Below are 16,594 nucleotides of genomic sequence, written 5' to 3' on the forward strand. Positions count from 1 at the left end.
GCTGTGTGACGCTATCTACAAGGGGGCTGTGGGGCGCTACCTACAAGGGGGCTGTGTGGCGTTACCTACAAGGGGGCTGTCTGGCGCTACCTACAAGGGGGCTGTCTGGCGCTACCTACAAGGGTCTGTGTGGCACTACCCACAAGGGGGCTGTTTCGACTAAGTGTTTTTCGCGGCGTTTTTTACGCGTAAAAAACGGCTGCGAAAAAGAAGTGCAGGACACTTCTTGGGACATTTTTGGAGCCGCTTTACATAGACTAGTGAAAAAAGCTCCAAAAACGGCCGTAAAAAGCGCAGCGAAAATAGCGAGTGGCTTGAAAAACGTCTGAAAATCAGGAGCTGTTTTCCCTTGAAAACCTCTCCGTATTTTCAGATATTTTTGCTCACTGCGTGTGAACATACCTTAACATGCAGACATAACATGCAAGTTACTGGGTAAATCATAGCTGATAATTGTCAGCTGAGAGATTATTCATCTATATCATGCTGAATTTAAAGGCTAGGGTGGTGGTGGGGCACATTCTGTTACCCCTGTCTTGCGGTGCGGTTTTGACCCACAACTGAAAACCGCATTGCAAAAATGCATGTGTGATATCGCGATTTGCCACGGTTTTGCAGTTCGCATGGCAAGCGCTTCAAATTGCAGTAAAAACACATGCAGTTTTGCAGTGAGTTTTTTGGCTGTGCAGCAAAATCCGCGGCAAAATCGCACCTGGTCAATACACTCTCAAAGATTCCCCCGACCCCAAAGGGTATGTGCACACGATAACTGCATTTACGTCTGAAATTACGGAGCTGTTTTCAGGAGAAAACAGCTCCTGATTTTCAGACGTAAATGCATGTACTGGCGTTTTTCGCCGCGTCTTTTACGGACGTAATGTGGAGCTGTTCTTCATTGACGTCAATGAAAAACGGCTCCAATTACGTCCCAAGAAGTGTCCTGCACTTCTTTGACGAGGCTTTTATTTTACGCGCCGTCTTTTGACAGCGACGAGTAAAATGACAGGTCGTCGGCACAGTACATCCGCAAACCCATTGAAAGCAATGGGCAGATGTTTGCCGACGTATTGGAGCCGTCTTTTCAGGCGTAATTCGAGGCGTAAAACGACTCCATTACGCCTGAGAATAGGTCGTGTGAACCCAGCCTAATTGTCCCAGCAGACGCAAACAAGGCAAAATCACGAAGGGAGATATATAGATAAGTACCTTTGTTTTGGTTCATACTGTATAAAATTACACATTCTTGAAGTTCAGAACCAGACTCATTCTTTTAATAATATATTATGCTATTGTATTAATTTTTATGTTAAAATATTTTCATTTCCGATGTCAGGAAATTAAGTCTCTTATTCTGCCATCATTTGTCTTCAAAAATGTATTATCCACATATCTAATAATGAACAGATTATTTATTATGCACATATAAATTAAAATATTTAAAGAAAATCATGAAGAATATCTCACAGGATCAACCATGAAGTGTGGTGAATTCTGCTGCTCAGTCTTCTAAGGGTATATTCACACACGGCAGAATTGTTGCAGACATTTCTGCGACTGTCCCATTAATCTAAATGGGACTTGCAGAAATTTATGTGTGTGCTGCAGAAACAACCCAATTCAGATGTATGGTACATAATTCAACGGACTAAGTTAAGCAATATATGTTATTGTTACTATGAACACAATAAGTACTACATATGGGGTACTAATTTTTTTTTATTTGTTAAAAAAAAAATAGGAATTAAGCACAAGAATCTATATAATCACAGATTTTAAAATTAGGAGGGGAATTGGCAGGGTGAGTTCAGGCGTAGCGTAGATACTGCGGATTATCCGCAACGGATTTAGTTGCGGAAAATGCACAGCATAATACAGTAGCAGCAGAGTGGATAAGATTTTGAACAAATCTCATCCACACGCTGCATAAATGCTGAGCAGGGAAACCGCTCAGAAATTTACCTGCGTTTGGCTGCGGGAAAACCGTCCCATACTGAAAACATGATTACGGTACGGGACAGATTTCTCGCAGCGAGGCCGGGACTCCTGGCATCGTACATAACTATGATGCTATTAGCGTTCCTCCCTGCACTGTGTTTGGTCTGGGAAATACAACCGACATACGGTCCATATATCACGGACCGAACACACTCCTGTATGGGAAGCCTTAGGGTATGTTCACACGCAGAGTCAAAAACGTCTCAAAATACGGAGCTTTTTTCAAGGGAAAACAACCCCTGATTTTCAGACGTTTTTTGAGCAACTCGCGTTTTTCGCTGCGTTTTCGCAGCATTTTTTACGGCCGTTTTTGGAGCTGTTTTCATTGGAGTCTATGAGAAAACGGCTCCAAAAACATCCCAAGAAGTGTCCTGCACTTCTTTTGACGAGCCGTCATTTTACGCGCCCTTTTTTGACAGCGACGCGTAAAATGACAGCTTGTCTGCACAGAACATCGTAAGACCCATTGCAAGCAATGGGCAGATGTTTGCCGACGTATTGGAGCTGTCTTTTCAGGCGTAATTCGGGGCGTAAAACACCTCCATTAAGCCTGAAAAGAGGTCGTGTGCACATACCCTTACTGAAACAAGGGCATGTACAAAGAACAGTTCCCAGCAAGATGCAGACAAGCCACAATGCTACACAGAGGGAGATGGCACAGGTGCAAAATACTGATACAACCTGCTGCTTAGTGTTACCATTTCACACAGATAAGGCTTCTTTAAGGGCACGGCCTGACGTGGCGGAGTTTTTCCGCTGCAAATGTTGGTGCAGATTTGGGGCAATTACGCAACGAATCTGCACCAACATTTGCATATTTGACAGGTAATTCAGACGTTGCCGAAAAGACAGCGGACTTGCCACAGATTTCAGTTTTTGCATTGCAAAGGCTGAAATCCGCAGTGAAATTCCGCTTCTTCTCTGCAACAGTCAGTGCATGCTGCGGAGGGAGAATTCCGCAATGCAGCCTATGGTCCGCAGCTGAGTTTTCTGCAACGTCTGAACTAACTTGCCTAAAAATTTATTGAAACAACTGTAAAAAATGGCCGCTGGAGAATTCCACTGCGGACTGTCCGCAGCAGAATTCCACAGCAATTCCGCCACGTCTGGCCGTGCCCTAAAGGTGGCAGTCATAGGGTTACATGTAGTGCACCATGCTGGCTAACACCGCATTAGTTATGCCCATACTATTTGATCAGGCGTGCTTCCCATAACCTTCTAAGTGTACCACACAAAGTATTGACAACCCTTTGTCCCCCAACATTACAAGGCCAGGCTACATCCTGCAAAAATTTTAAACATGAGGTATTAGTTGATATTTTAGCCAAAATATGCCAGCCATGTCAAGGGTCTTCATCGTCTTCCGAGTCCTTACAATTATATTACAAATAAATCACTGAAAATGAAATGAAATGTAGTTAAAAAATCACAGAAAAAGGCCATACTTACTGATACAAGGGCAAGTTAATACATCAGTCCCCAGCAGCATGCCGACAAGCCACAATGCTACATGGAGAGAGATTGCACAGGTGCAAAATTTTGATGTACAGTTACTCTCACACCTACTATTTATGAGGGGGTGGCTGCTTAGTATTACAATTGCACACAGATAAGGGTGTATACAGATGTTTTGGTTGAGGTACATCTAAAACCGTATAAAAACAACGCATCAAAAACCACATGCGTTTTTACCACGATGCTACTGCATCGAAAAAGCATCAAATCACAGTAAAAATGCATGCAGTTTTCATATGCATTGTTTTTTTTAATGTGGTTTTAGCCGTGCCTCAACTGTAACATTTGAATACACCCTTATCTGTGTTCATTTTTAATACAAAGCAGCCACCCCACTCATAAATGGTAGGTGTGAGAGTGTCTGTTCAAGTTGATGCGTTGGAAGCAGACAAAATTGGCAAGCGTCAGGATCTGAGCAACTTTGACAAATGCCAAATTGTGATGGCTAGACGATTGGGTCAGAGCATTTCCTAAACAGTAGGTCTTTTGGGGTGTGCCCAGTATGCAGTGGTTAGTACCTATTAAAAATGGTCCAAGGAAGGACAACCGGTGATTCAGCGATAGGGTAATGGATGACCACGGGTCATTCTTGCGCATTCGGAGCAAAAGCTAGCCATCTGGTCGGATCCCACAAAAAAATCTAAAGTAGTGCTAAAAAAGTTAATCCTGGCTATGATAGAAAGGTGTCAGAACACACAGTGCATCACAGCATGCTGTGTATGGGGCTGCGTAGCCGGAAACCAGTCAAAGTGCCCTTGCTGACCCCTTTCCACCTCCTAATGTAACAACAATAGACACAGGAGCATCAGAACTGGACCATAAAGCAAAGGAAGATGGTGGCCTAGTTTCTTGAATCATATATTCTTTTACATTATGTGGTTACTTACCTAGGGAAGATATGGCACCAAATGAACTATGGGAAGAAGGCAAGCCGAGGGAGGCAGTGTGATGCTCTGGGCAATGATTTGCTGTGAACCCTTGGGTTCTGGTTTTCTTGTAGAGGTTATTTTGACACATACCACCTACCTAAAAATTGTTGCAAACCAAGTACCCCCTTCATGGCAACAGTATTCTTTAGATAAGTTAAAGATGTGAATGTGAATCACACGCTGTGTTGTGTGAGTAAGTCCCACAGAAACTTTACCGAAGTGTTGGGAGTGTGAATAGACATCGCATCCTGGCTGGAGGCAATGTCTATTCACTCTCAAGACACTTCAGTAAAGTTAATGTGGGCGTATGTAAGTACAAATGGACATGAATGGAGAGAAGTGTATGACGCTGATTGATCAGCATCATACACTTCTCTCCACAACGCCCACTTGGTCAAAAGTTAAAAAAACGCCCAGTTGGGCATTAAGAAACTAATTAGTATAAATCTAAAATTGTTCATAACTTGCTAAAAAAAACCTATTGTTTTTCAAAATAATAACCACTGTTGTTATTTACATTACAGCGCAGATCAGATTATGTAGGATATAGGCCACTTATAATCTGGTCACAGAACCTCTTTAATTACCAATGAAACCATCTTAGAGGAACACTTATCAACAAACCCACAAAATGAATTCACTGAGTTCAATGTCATGGAACAATTAGCAACGATGACACTACAATCACTTTGTCAGGATGATACTACAAATAGTATATATATACAAGGAGATCACAGACCAACTAGAATCCCTAATCCTTCATTCTATCCAGTGAATTCTAGATCCACTGTGGATGACTTTTAAGATTTAGTGGAACAAGCTTTATCAGAATTGCACAATACGAATACTAAGGGTATGTTCACACGGCCTATTTTCGGTCGAAAAACAGCAGAAAAATCGGAAGAAAAACACCTCCAAACATCTGCCCATTGATTTCAATGGGAAAAACGGCGTTCTGTTCCAACGGGCCGTTTTTTACGCGTCCGTTTTGAAAAACGGCCGCGTAAAAAAAAGTCTGCGAAAAAAAAGTGCAGGTCACTTTTAGGGACGTTTTTGGAGCCGTTTTTCATAGACTCTATTGAAAACAGCTCCAAAAACATCCGTAAAATACTCAGTGAAAATCACGAGTGGCTTAAAATACATCTGAAAATCAGGAACTGTTTTCCCTTGAAAACAGCTCCGTATTCTAAGACGTTTTTGAGTTTGCGTGTGAACATACCCTAACACTACAGTAAATTTAACCAAAAGGGGAGAAAAGGCTCTCAAACAGCTACGAAATAATGACTGTATTGTGGTCCAGGACTCAGAAAAGGGAGGATCAGTGGAGTTCTTGAAGCCACATTATATGAACAGGAAATTTTGACCATGTTGGGCGATAGTTCTACATACCGCAAACTAAACAGTTCTCCAACAAGCATTTTCAAAAGTAAACTCACTAAACTCCTTAAAGAGGCTCTGTCACCAGATTTTGCAGCCCCTATCTGCTATTGCAGCAGATAGGCGCTGCAATGTAGATTACAGTAACGTTTTTATTTTTAAAAAACGAGCATTTTTGGCCAAGTTATGATCATTTTTGTAGTTATGCAAATGAGGCTTGCAAAAGTCCAAGTGGGTGTGTTTAAAAGTAAAAGTCCAAGTGGGCGTGTATTATGTGCGTACATCGGGGCGTGTTTACTACTTTTACTAGCTGGGCGCTCTGATGAGAAGTATCATCCACTTCTCTTCACAACGCCCAGCTTCTGCCAGATCACGCTGTGACGTCACTCACAGGTCCTGCATCGTGTCAGACGAGCGAGGACACCGGCACCAGAGGCTTCAGTTGATTCTGCAGCAGCATCGGCGTTAGCAGGTAAGTCGATGTAGCTACTTACCTGCAAACGCTGATGCTGCTTCATAGGAAGCCATGACTAAGGACGCAGATCGCGTCTGAAAGGCGTAGGCACCCGCCTATTCCTTTCAACTAGCCACCGTATCCTGAGGGAACACAGCTTGTCTATTTTTTAACTCACTCCCTTTTTTGTTATTTGCTAAATAAATCTTGGAAGAAGTTTCCGATTTTAAACCAACCTACCTGGTCTCAGCGCTGGATCCATTCCTTTCTCCTTCTCGTTCATTCACTGCGTGTGCCGACACGAGGACCCGAGCGCTACTGACAGTGGGACCTCTATGTTCAGGTGAGCTGGAGGATCCCTTCTATTCTCTATTGAGTAAAAGTACTCAGCATATGCTGGAGAAAAGCCAGACTCTGGTAATTGTATTTTGCTGTAAATAATTTAATATTCACTTGACTAACCGTGTTGAAACATGTCCATTTATTCTACTTAAAAGCACAACTTTTCAGATCATTGACCATATGGAAGAAACTTTATCTAACACAGAGCATCTCTCTCATGGTACTTTGCAATTATTCTTTCCTACAAGGCACAACCCTTTTGAATTCACTAGACAATGCTGTCAGCTTGGTCCATAGAGCTTTCAATTTGATATTTCATGGGAATGATGGAACTTATGTGAATTCATACTGATTTTCTCTAGCTTTAATTTCTAATAAATATATTTTCCAGAAACTATTTAGAAACAGGTTTAATGATTTTAAAAATAATATTATAATTTATAATTTGAATATAGTTTAATATTTTGTCAAATAATTCTGTTTTCATATGTAATGTCCTATATAGGTCATAAGCTTGGATGTTCCTGTAGATTAATGAGATCACTGTACAACATGGGTGTGGATAATATTATTTTACAGTCACAGTCAAGTATAACCGTCAGTAGGCTAGACTGTATCTAATTATCCATTTCTAAATACAGCGTAAACATTTAGTCACATCTGAATCATTGAATATTAGCTTATGTTTCTTAGATTTTTCAGCCCACAAGTATTTAATAGTTTGTTATGATTACGGTTTCTACAATAAGGAATATAACCAAGGGCCAACGCCAGATTTTCAAAGCAGTGTTTCCAAAATTAGTTTATGCCATGCCAGAGGCAGAGATGGCAAAATGCCCTCTCATTATAGTAAATTTACCAACTTTCTATATGTACTACTTTACACATTTTTACATAGAATGGTTTAGGGGTTAGTGAGAGTATTTCTGCTAATATCTCTAATGGTCTTAAAGGACGAGTGTCGCAAAAAAATTTTTTTTTATATCAATTTGCTTTTAGTGTTTTATTAAAAAAAAAAATTATTTATTTGTGTGTTTGTGTTTTACTTTTTTTTATTTTTTTACTTTTTCTTGTCTATGGGGGATGCCATTTTTTTTTCCATCTCTGTATGTGTCGATTAACGACACATACAGACAAGGAATATGGCACCTACAGCCCCATAGTGAATGCGAACGGGGCCCGTTCCATCCACTATGCTGTACGCCGCCTGTGTGGGAACGGCGCATGAGTCGCTCCCACACAGTCCAAATTGAAGGTCTTCGGCCGAGCGACGTCCAGCGCCATTTTCTTGTGGACCGGAAGCCGCGGCCGGACAGTAAGATTACTACTTCCGGTCGCGGCTTCCGGACTTGTGCACTTGGAGCGGAGGGAGCAGACGGAGCGGACGGACCGGAGGGAGCGGCGGCGGCAAGAGCAGGTAAGTTAGGTCTGTGTATGTACGTGTTTTAGTGTGTGATTACTACTGTATGTAAACCTACTACACTGTGTGTTAGCTAAAAAAAATGGCGACACACAGTGTAGGAGGTTTGACCGTTCAATCCCCTCCTTTCTCCTGGCACTAGCCAGGACAAAGAAGGGGGGATTCTGTGAGCTCACTAGAGCGAGTGTGTATTCTCAAATTTTGCAGCATAAAGCAATGTGGTTGCTTTACCACATGCCAATGCTGCAATTTTAGGAATTGCTCAATCTAGTGACCAGCACTGGGAAATGTTATAAATTAGAATCTAATTTATAATATTTCCTGACTCGTGAAAAAATAAAAAAATTAGAATAATGTTTAATCACTTATACACTAACTGTTTAACTAAAAAAAATAAAAAAACATTTCTAGCGACACATTACCTTTAAAGTGGTTTAGTGGTTAAGATCTCTCGGGATCTAGAGTAGTGAAGGGGCTAACGGTAAGATCACTGGCTTCTATGGTCGTTGTGGGTTAATACCTAATATGCTGGGAGGTAAAGGGTGGGTTAAAGGTTAACACCTAATATTCCTGATGGCTTAGGGTGGGGAAGGGGTTAATGATATTATCTTCTGTGATCTAAGGCAGTAAAGGGCCATAGTGTACCTATAATCTGATTTTTAATCATTTAGATCTCAAATTCTATGAAGGTTAATTTAATAATATATCTAAATAGGGGTTTGTACGTTTTTGGCATACGGAGTAGCAAATCTACAGCATAGTCATAAGTTAAAGGGGTTGCCTGCTTTGGACAATATTTACTTGTTAGAAGGGGCCCTTGACAATAAGTTGATCACAAAGGGTCTCCCTGTTGGGACCCCCAGCGATCAGCTATAGCCTGTGGGGAAACCTGTCAGTAAGTGTTTAATTTCCCTGCAGCACCACCAGAGGGGAAATTACGCATTACACAGTACCCATTCATATCCTATACTTTTTGTAACCACTCTCCACTCTGGCCAATAGATGAGGATCCTGAACAGAGGATCTTCTATTAACTCAAAATTCCCCAATAGGGTATATGCAAATGAGTTTTCTAAATTGGGTAACCCCTTTAAATGATAAAATTCTGTCTGCCTACAGCCACCACTAGTTGGAAATGACTACATATAGATTTATACAGCTCCTCTTGAACTGAATAACAAATTGGTATATAAGTTGCATGTGCAGGCAGCCAGAATACTACAGAAATACTAATGTGTGGCAGCTTCTCCTGCCTGAGGGGGGAGAGGGGAGTTCCAGTCATTGGGAAACAGCCAGTTAGTGTATCACTGATAACTACTAAAATATAGCGCAAGTAATGTACCTTGTATGGTTGTATGATAAAAGTATTTGAGGATTAATTAATAAATTAACTGAATGTAATAAATTAGCATGTTTTGAAATGAAAGCAGAGCTTGGTTGCTATTTTTTCTACAACACAGTTTTGATAAATGTGGCCCAATATGATGTTCAATCTGTTTCTCTTAAGTTGACTAGGTGGAAATTCCGAAGACAAATTCTTATCTGACTGAAGATCTAACCTAAAACGCGTAGTGTTTTAACAATTAAAGATACTGCAAAATATATACATCAGCTTGACTACTTACCGGCCCGTGTCCCGAAAACGGCAACTGTTTTTCTTCCAATCTTCAGTCTTCGTTTTCCCCGGGTATAGAGGCTTTTACCCGTGGGATAGCAGGGGGTGGCAGCCGACTCCATGAAAGAGATCTTCTACGTCATACATGCGATTAGGTGAGTACACCAACTTACCCTTCATTGTCTCAAACCATTACCATACAATATTGCCGTTGGAGCGCCGTTGTTTTTCGTCTGCCCCCTCCTTTTTCTCCTTTACATAAATTCTTATCTGAGGCTCTGAGATTCCAACAACCTACAGAGTCAATGTCTGAAAATGTAGAAAAATTCTGCTCTTTAGCTGTTCTGCAGCAAGACAACAACCCTAAGCAGAAAAGCAAATCCACTTCTGGAGTTTACTATCCAAAATCCTGACTTAAACCCCATTGAGATGTTGTGACAGGACCCTAAATGGGAAATTCATGCCTAAATGTCCTCCTGTGTGGCTGAATTAAAGGGGTTTTCCCACAAGGGAAATTTATGACATATCCACAGGATATGTCATAAATGTCAGATAGATGCGGGTCCCACCTTTGGGACCCGCACCTATCTCTAGAACGGGGCCCCCCAAACCCCATTCTAGCTTCCTGTGCTCACGCTGACTCCCAGCTACTTCCTGATTTCATGATCGGGAGTTACGGAAACAGCGTAACTCGCTGAGCTACACTGTTGATGTAACTCCCATAGTAGTGAATGGCAGGCTACACTGTTTCCGTAACTACCATTCAGTTCTATAGGACTTACGTAAACAGCGTAGCTCAGTGAGCTATGCTGTTTTCTCCTTCATGGTCTCGGAATCAGCTGGAACACAAAGAGGTAAAACAGGGTTTAGAGGCCCCGTTCTAGAGATAGGTGTGTGTCCCAGAGTGGGGACCCGCATCTATCTGACATTTATGACATATCCTGTGGATCTGTCATAAATGTCCCTAGTGGGAAAACCCCTTTAATGCAATTGTGCAAAGGACTGTGTAAAAGAAGAGTGTGCCAAAATTTCTCCACAGTGATGTAAAAACCTTATTTTCAGTCATTAGAAGCATTTGAATGCTTAGCTGTACCATTAGCATGTTACTGCTAAAGGTACAGTAGCACAACCAGGAATTAAGATACTTTTCCACAAAGGTGCAGGATAACATATTATTTTTCATATAAAAAATGTAACTATAAATTAAAAACTGAATTTTGTTTTAACCCCTTAACGACATGCCACGTACATGTACGTGACAGCCGTTAAGGGGAAGTATGGGACGGGCTTACGGGCTGAGCTCCCTCCATACTTAGTGGGTGACGGTTGTGTAATACTGTAATAGACGGCAGTGTAAAAAGCAAGCCCTCATATGGCTATGTTGACGAAAAAAATTAAAAAGTTATGACTTTGGAAGGCGGGGAGGAAATAACGAAAATGAACATTGGCCGTGTCCTTAAGGGGTTAACCCAAGTTGACGTTTATAATATAACACAAAATATTGAAAAAAACATACAAAAAGAAAAAAAAATAGTTTTCTTACTTACAGTACTAACCTAAAGGTGGCCATATACTTTTGGTAGCTGTCAGCTTCTCAATAGGGAGAAGGGAGAATGCCGCTGCGAGACTCCTCTGGCAGTGGCTTATCTACTAACTTACAAAAGGATCAAGGATGTTGAAATTCAACATGCCCGACCCTTCTCTCACCTGACATCTGCCGTCGGGAAAAGTCAGGACGCTGTCATACACATTTTCAAAATCGGCAGGTTTGGCCGTCATACATCTAATGTGTATGGCTAGCTTAAGATGTTGGTCAATTGCACACCAGGCGCCAAAATCGATGGAGTGCCCAAAATAAATGGAGACATACCATACCCTCAGTAATAAATTAAATAGAGATAGCAAAATCTTTGTTAAGATTTGGGGACTACAACATGAACCTTGGAGGGGGTTTGGAAACTTTTTAAGAAAAGACAAAAAATAAACAAAAGAATAAAATCTTTTACAATATTCATGGTTTGCTGCATCAGTTTTTATAGTGGCAATTTGCATTATTTTCTCTGATGAAGCCCCCTTTCAACTGTTTGGGACATCTGGAAGAATGATTGTCCGGAGAAGAAAAGGTGAGTGCTACCATGAGTCCTGTGTCATGCCAACAGTAAAGTATCCTGAGACCATTCATGTGTGGGGTTGCTTTTCATCCAAGGGAGTGGGCTCACTCATAAATTTGCCTAAGAACACTTCCATGAATAAAGAATGGTATCTAAACATCCTCCAAGAGCAACTTCTCCCAACGATCCAGGAGCAATTTGGTGATGAACAATTATTTTTCCAGCATGATGGAGCACCATGTCACAAGGCAAAAGTGATAACTATGTGGCTCGGTGAGCAAAACATTGAAATTTTAGCCAGAAAACTCCCCAGATCTCCCCAGAATCCCATTGCGAACCTCTGGTCAATCCTCAAAAAGCGGGTGGACAAACAAAAATACACAAATTGGGATAAACTCCAAGGACTGCTTAGGCAAGAATGGGTTGCCATCAGTCGAGATTTGGCCCAGTAGTCGATATCCAGCATGCCAGGGCTAATTGCAGAAGTTTTGAAGGGTCAACACTGTAAATATTGAATCTTTGCATAAACTTTATGTATTTGTCAAAAGTTTAAAAACGTATGAAATGCTTATATTTGTACATCGGTATAACATAGAAACATCAGACTAAGGCCGGATTCACATGAGCGTGTTCGTTCCATGATGTATGGTCCGTATGTCGGCCGCATTTCCCAGACAGAACACACTGCAGGGAGCTGGTCTCCTAGCATCATAGTTACCGATGATGCTAGGAGTCCCTGACTCGCTGCGGGAAAACTGTCCCGTACTGTAATCATGTTTTCAGTATGGGACAGTAGTTTTGTGGGGAGGCAGGAACACCTAGCATCATAGATAACTATGACGATAGGAGCCCAACTCCCTGCAGTGTGTTCGGTCCGGGAAATGCGGCCGACATATGGACCGTATATCACGGACCAACACGCTTGTGTAAATCCAGGCCTAAAAGATCTAAAAACACTAAAGCAGCAAACTTTGTGAAAACCCAAATTTGTGTCAGTCCCAAAACTTTTGGCCAGGACTGTAGAATTGCTACTGGAAATGGGCTAGGGCAATTGTGAAATAAGTATCACACAGACACCAGTTCGATACAAATAAAGTCCTGTCTAAAAGCTTGGTATTCATGTTTATTAATAAACCCATTACAATGTACTGATACATCATCTAATGTTTGATTCATCAGTCATGCTATGACTTTAAGATGACATTGATATCTGATCCAGACAAATGTATTGCAAAATACTAAATGGCATGGATTCAAAGGGCAAAAGAGCTGTCTGGTAGAATTGTAAATGTAAATCACAGAGCAAAAAAGCAACTATATTTTTACACAAAAAAGAGGTGGTTGAGTATTGAATATATGTAAAAAAATGTATTCACTTTTCATTTGCTTTGAATTTTGCAGGAATTTCTGTTTTTTTCTAAAGACTCACACTATGAGGATACATAGAGACACATCCTGCTGTTATCATGTATTGTTTTTAATAAATTTTGTAACAATTTTCAATTCAGCAATGTTGCCAGGAATTTGTATATCCTATTTCCAGTAACTGAGAGCAGTATCTCTCTACTCAGCTGTTTGTCCTCCAGACCTTAACGTTGTCCTTTTTCTGTCACCGGAAGTAGTGAATTGACTGCTAGCACTGCCTGCCACATTAGCTCTTGTGCAGCTGCCATTCTGCAGCCTGTCAACCTTGATTTACTTTGTCCCAGAGCTCTCTAGGCTTGAGGCCTGAGTTGACGTCTGCTAGGGGCCTGGATATTCTAAAGCAGGCCCACGTGATAAGGCCATCGTGCCTGCATGCGACGATATGCAAAATGTGCAAGCCACAGCTTGGAAAAGGCTTGCGTTCTGTTGTTCCTGGTAAACAATAGAGACAAAGAGAAAAAGCGGCGTGTGTAAAAGGCAATGTGCATTCGGACAATATCCATGATACAAAAATATTTCATTTTATCAAAGTTAACATGAACAGACACTAGTTAAAAACATTAAAAAGCACCCATCTAGTGTATAATAGATACATGGTAGCATGGACCCTGATAAATGCCTTAGTACTGTGGGGCCGGTGTCTTGTGGTGTTGCTGAATGTTTTGAACAATTGATTGTTTTTTACATTGTTCTATAATGTTTGTCATCTAATTATAAGACATGAGATATCGCTGTAGAACTTTATACTATGGGGTAACTGACTGAGAAATGTATCTCTGGCTACAGATTTATGAATGTGTATGTTAGTTATGCGCTCTTTATTATATCAAGGTGCATTTGCGGTGAATAAGGACCTAACTCTACTTTAGTCGTATACCATCTGAGATATACTAGTCCTCAATAAATTAGAATATCATCAAAAAGTTAATTTATTTCAGTAATTCAATTCAAAAAGTGAAACTCATATATTTTATAGATTCATTACACGCAGAGTGATCTATTTCCAGCATTTTTTTTTTTTTAATTTTGAAGATTATGGCTAACAGTTAATTGAAACCCAAAATTTAGTCTCTCAGAAAATTAGAATATTATATAAGCCCAATTTCAAAAATTATTTTTAATACCGAAATGTTGGCCTACTGAAAAGTGTGTACAGTATATGCCCTCAATACTTGGTCGGGGCTCCTTTTGCATGAATTACTGCATCAATGTGGCGTGGCATGGATGCGATCAGCCTGTGGACCTGCTGAGGTGTTATGGAAGCCCAGGTTGCTTTGATAGCGGCCCTCAGCTCATCTGCATTGTTGGGTCTGGTGTCTCTCATCTTCCTCTTGACAATACCTTATAGATTCTCTATGAGGTTTAGGTCAGGCGAGTTTGCTGGTCAATGAAGCATAGTGATACTGTGGTTATTACACCAGGTATTGGTACTTTTGCCAGTGTGGGCAGGTGCTAAGTCCTGCTGGAAAATTAAATCAGCATCTCCATAAAGCTTGTCAGCAGAGGGAGGCATGAAGTGCTCTAAAATTTCCTGGTAGACGGCTGCGTTGACTCTGGACTTGATATAACACAGTGGACCAACACCAGCAGATGACATGGCTCCCCAAACCATCACTGACTGTGGAAACTTCACACTGGGCCACAAGCAATTTGGATTGAGTGCCTCTCCACTCTTCCTCCAGACTCTGGGACCTTGATTTCCAAATTAAATGCAAAATTTGTCAATGACTTTCTTCTGGACAACTGTCAAGTCAGCAGACTTCCCCATGATTGTGTAGCCTACTGAACCAGGCTGTTGGACCATTTAAAGGCTTAGGAAATCTTTGCAGGTGTTTTGTGTTGATTCGCTGATTAGAGTGTCATACCATGAGTCTACAATCTTCAACTTTTACCCAATATTCTAATTTTCTGAGAGACTAAATTTTGGGTTTTCATTAAATTAGCCATAATCGTTAACATTAAAATAAAAAATGCTGGAAATAGATCGTTCTGTGTATAATGAATTTATATAATATGAGTTTCACTTTTTGAATTGAATTACTGAAATAAATTAACTTTTTGATGATATTCTAATTCATTGAGAAGGACTAGTATATTTAGCAATGCCTGCCACCTTTGTTTATAAAAACTGTACTTCCAGATAGACATGACAGGGGGAATGATAGAAAAGTTTTAGGGACACTCTGGCTTATGCTGCATGACTTTATTCATATGGCGCTATTTGCCATATGTATAGACACTAACGGTGTCTGTGTGTACACCGTTTAGAAATAACATTAATACCACTGACGGGTGAAGTGAATAACATTGATTATCTCTTTACAATAGTACCTGTCAAGGGGTGGGATATATTAGGCAGCAAGTGAACAGTCAGTTCTTGGAGTTGAGGTGTTGGAAGGTTGGAAGCATTAAAATTTGTGAGAATCTGAGTGACTTTGACAAGAGCCAAATTGTTATGCATAGATGACTGGGTCAGAGCATCTCTAAAGAGGCAGGTCTTGTGGGATGTTCAAGGCATGCAGTGGTTAGTACCTACCAAAAGTGGTCCAAGGCAGAACAACCGGTGACAGGGTCATGGGCACCCAAGGCTCAATGATGTTTGTGTGGATGAAGGCTTGCCTGTCTGGTCTAGTAAAATTCTCACCAAGATGTTGATCCCCTAAACTGTGTAGCCCAGACCAATCAGAGCGCCCATGCTGAGCCCTGTCCACCATCAAAAGCACCTACTATGGGAACGTGAGCATCAGAACTAGACCATGAAGCAATGAAAAATATCACAGATACCACAGGACACCTTCAGAGGTCTTGTGGAGTCCATTCTTCCATGGGTCAGAGCTGTTTTAGCAGCACAAGGGAGATCTATACAATATTAGGCAAATAAGTTATGGCTCAACGGTGTATATTGTTGATACTATCTTTTTGTGATTTAAGTATGCAATTTATTTTAACATAAGGGGTACTGTCAGAGCCATGATTCTGTCAGTACGTCGACTAAACCGAGGCAACCCTAGGCTTGCCTTCAAGGGGTTGGGGCCTTACATGCCTGGGTGACCCAATTATAGTGCTGTCTGTCTTGGTTTCATGGGCTAAAATACAAATTTGGAGGGGTTGTCCATGCCATTTCTTTAAAAAAAATTTTTTTTTTTACTGAAACACTGACGCAGACTGAATTTATCGTTTGTGTACTTAGACTTCATGCACATCTGTGCTGGAGGCTGAGTTGCAGATACTGTCATATTTGCTGGAAAAAATAGCGAATCATGATGTGCTATTTTTGTTAGGTACGATGATGTACAACGTGACGGAACTTGACATCACAAATTAAATCAATGAGTTCCACCGGGCGCCGTTCTTTTCCCTCGTGACGGATCCATCACAGCAATAAATTCTGTTTTTCTGCTCCTATGACGA

The sequence above is a fragment of the Rhinoderma darwinii genome, chromosome 5 (assembly GCF_050947455.1).
Source record: "Rhinoderma darwinii isolate aRhiDar2 chromosome 5, aRhiDar2.hap1, whole genome shotgun sequence".
Classification (NCBI taxonomy): Eukaryota; Metazoa; Chordata; class Amphibia; order Anura; family Rhinodermatidae; genus Rhinoderma; species Rhinoderma darwinii.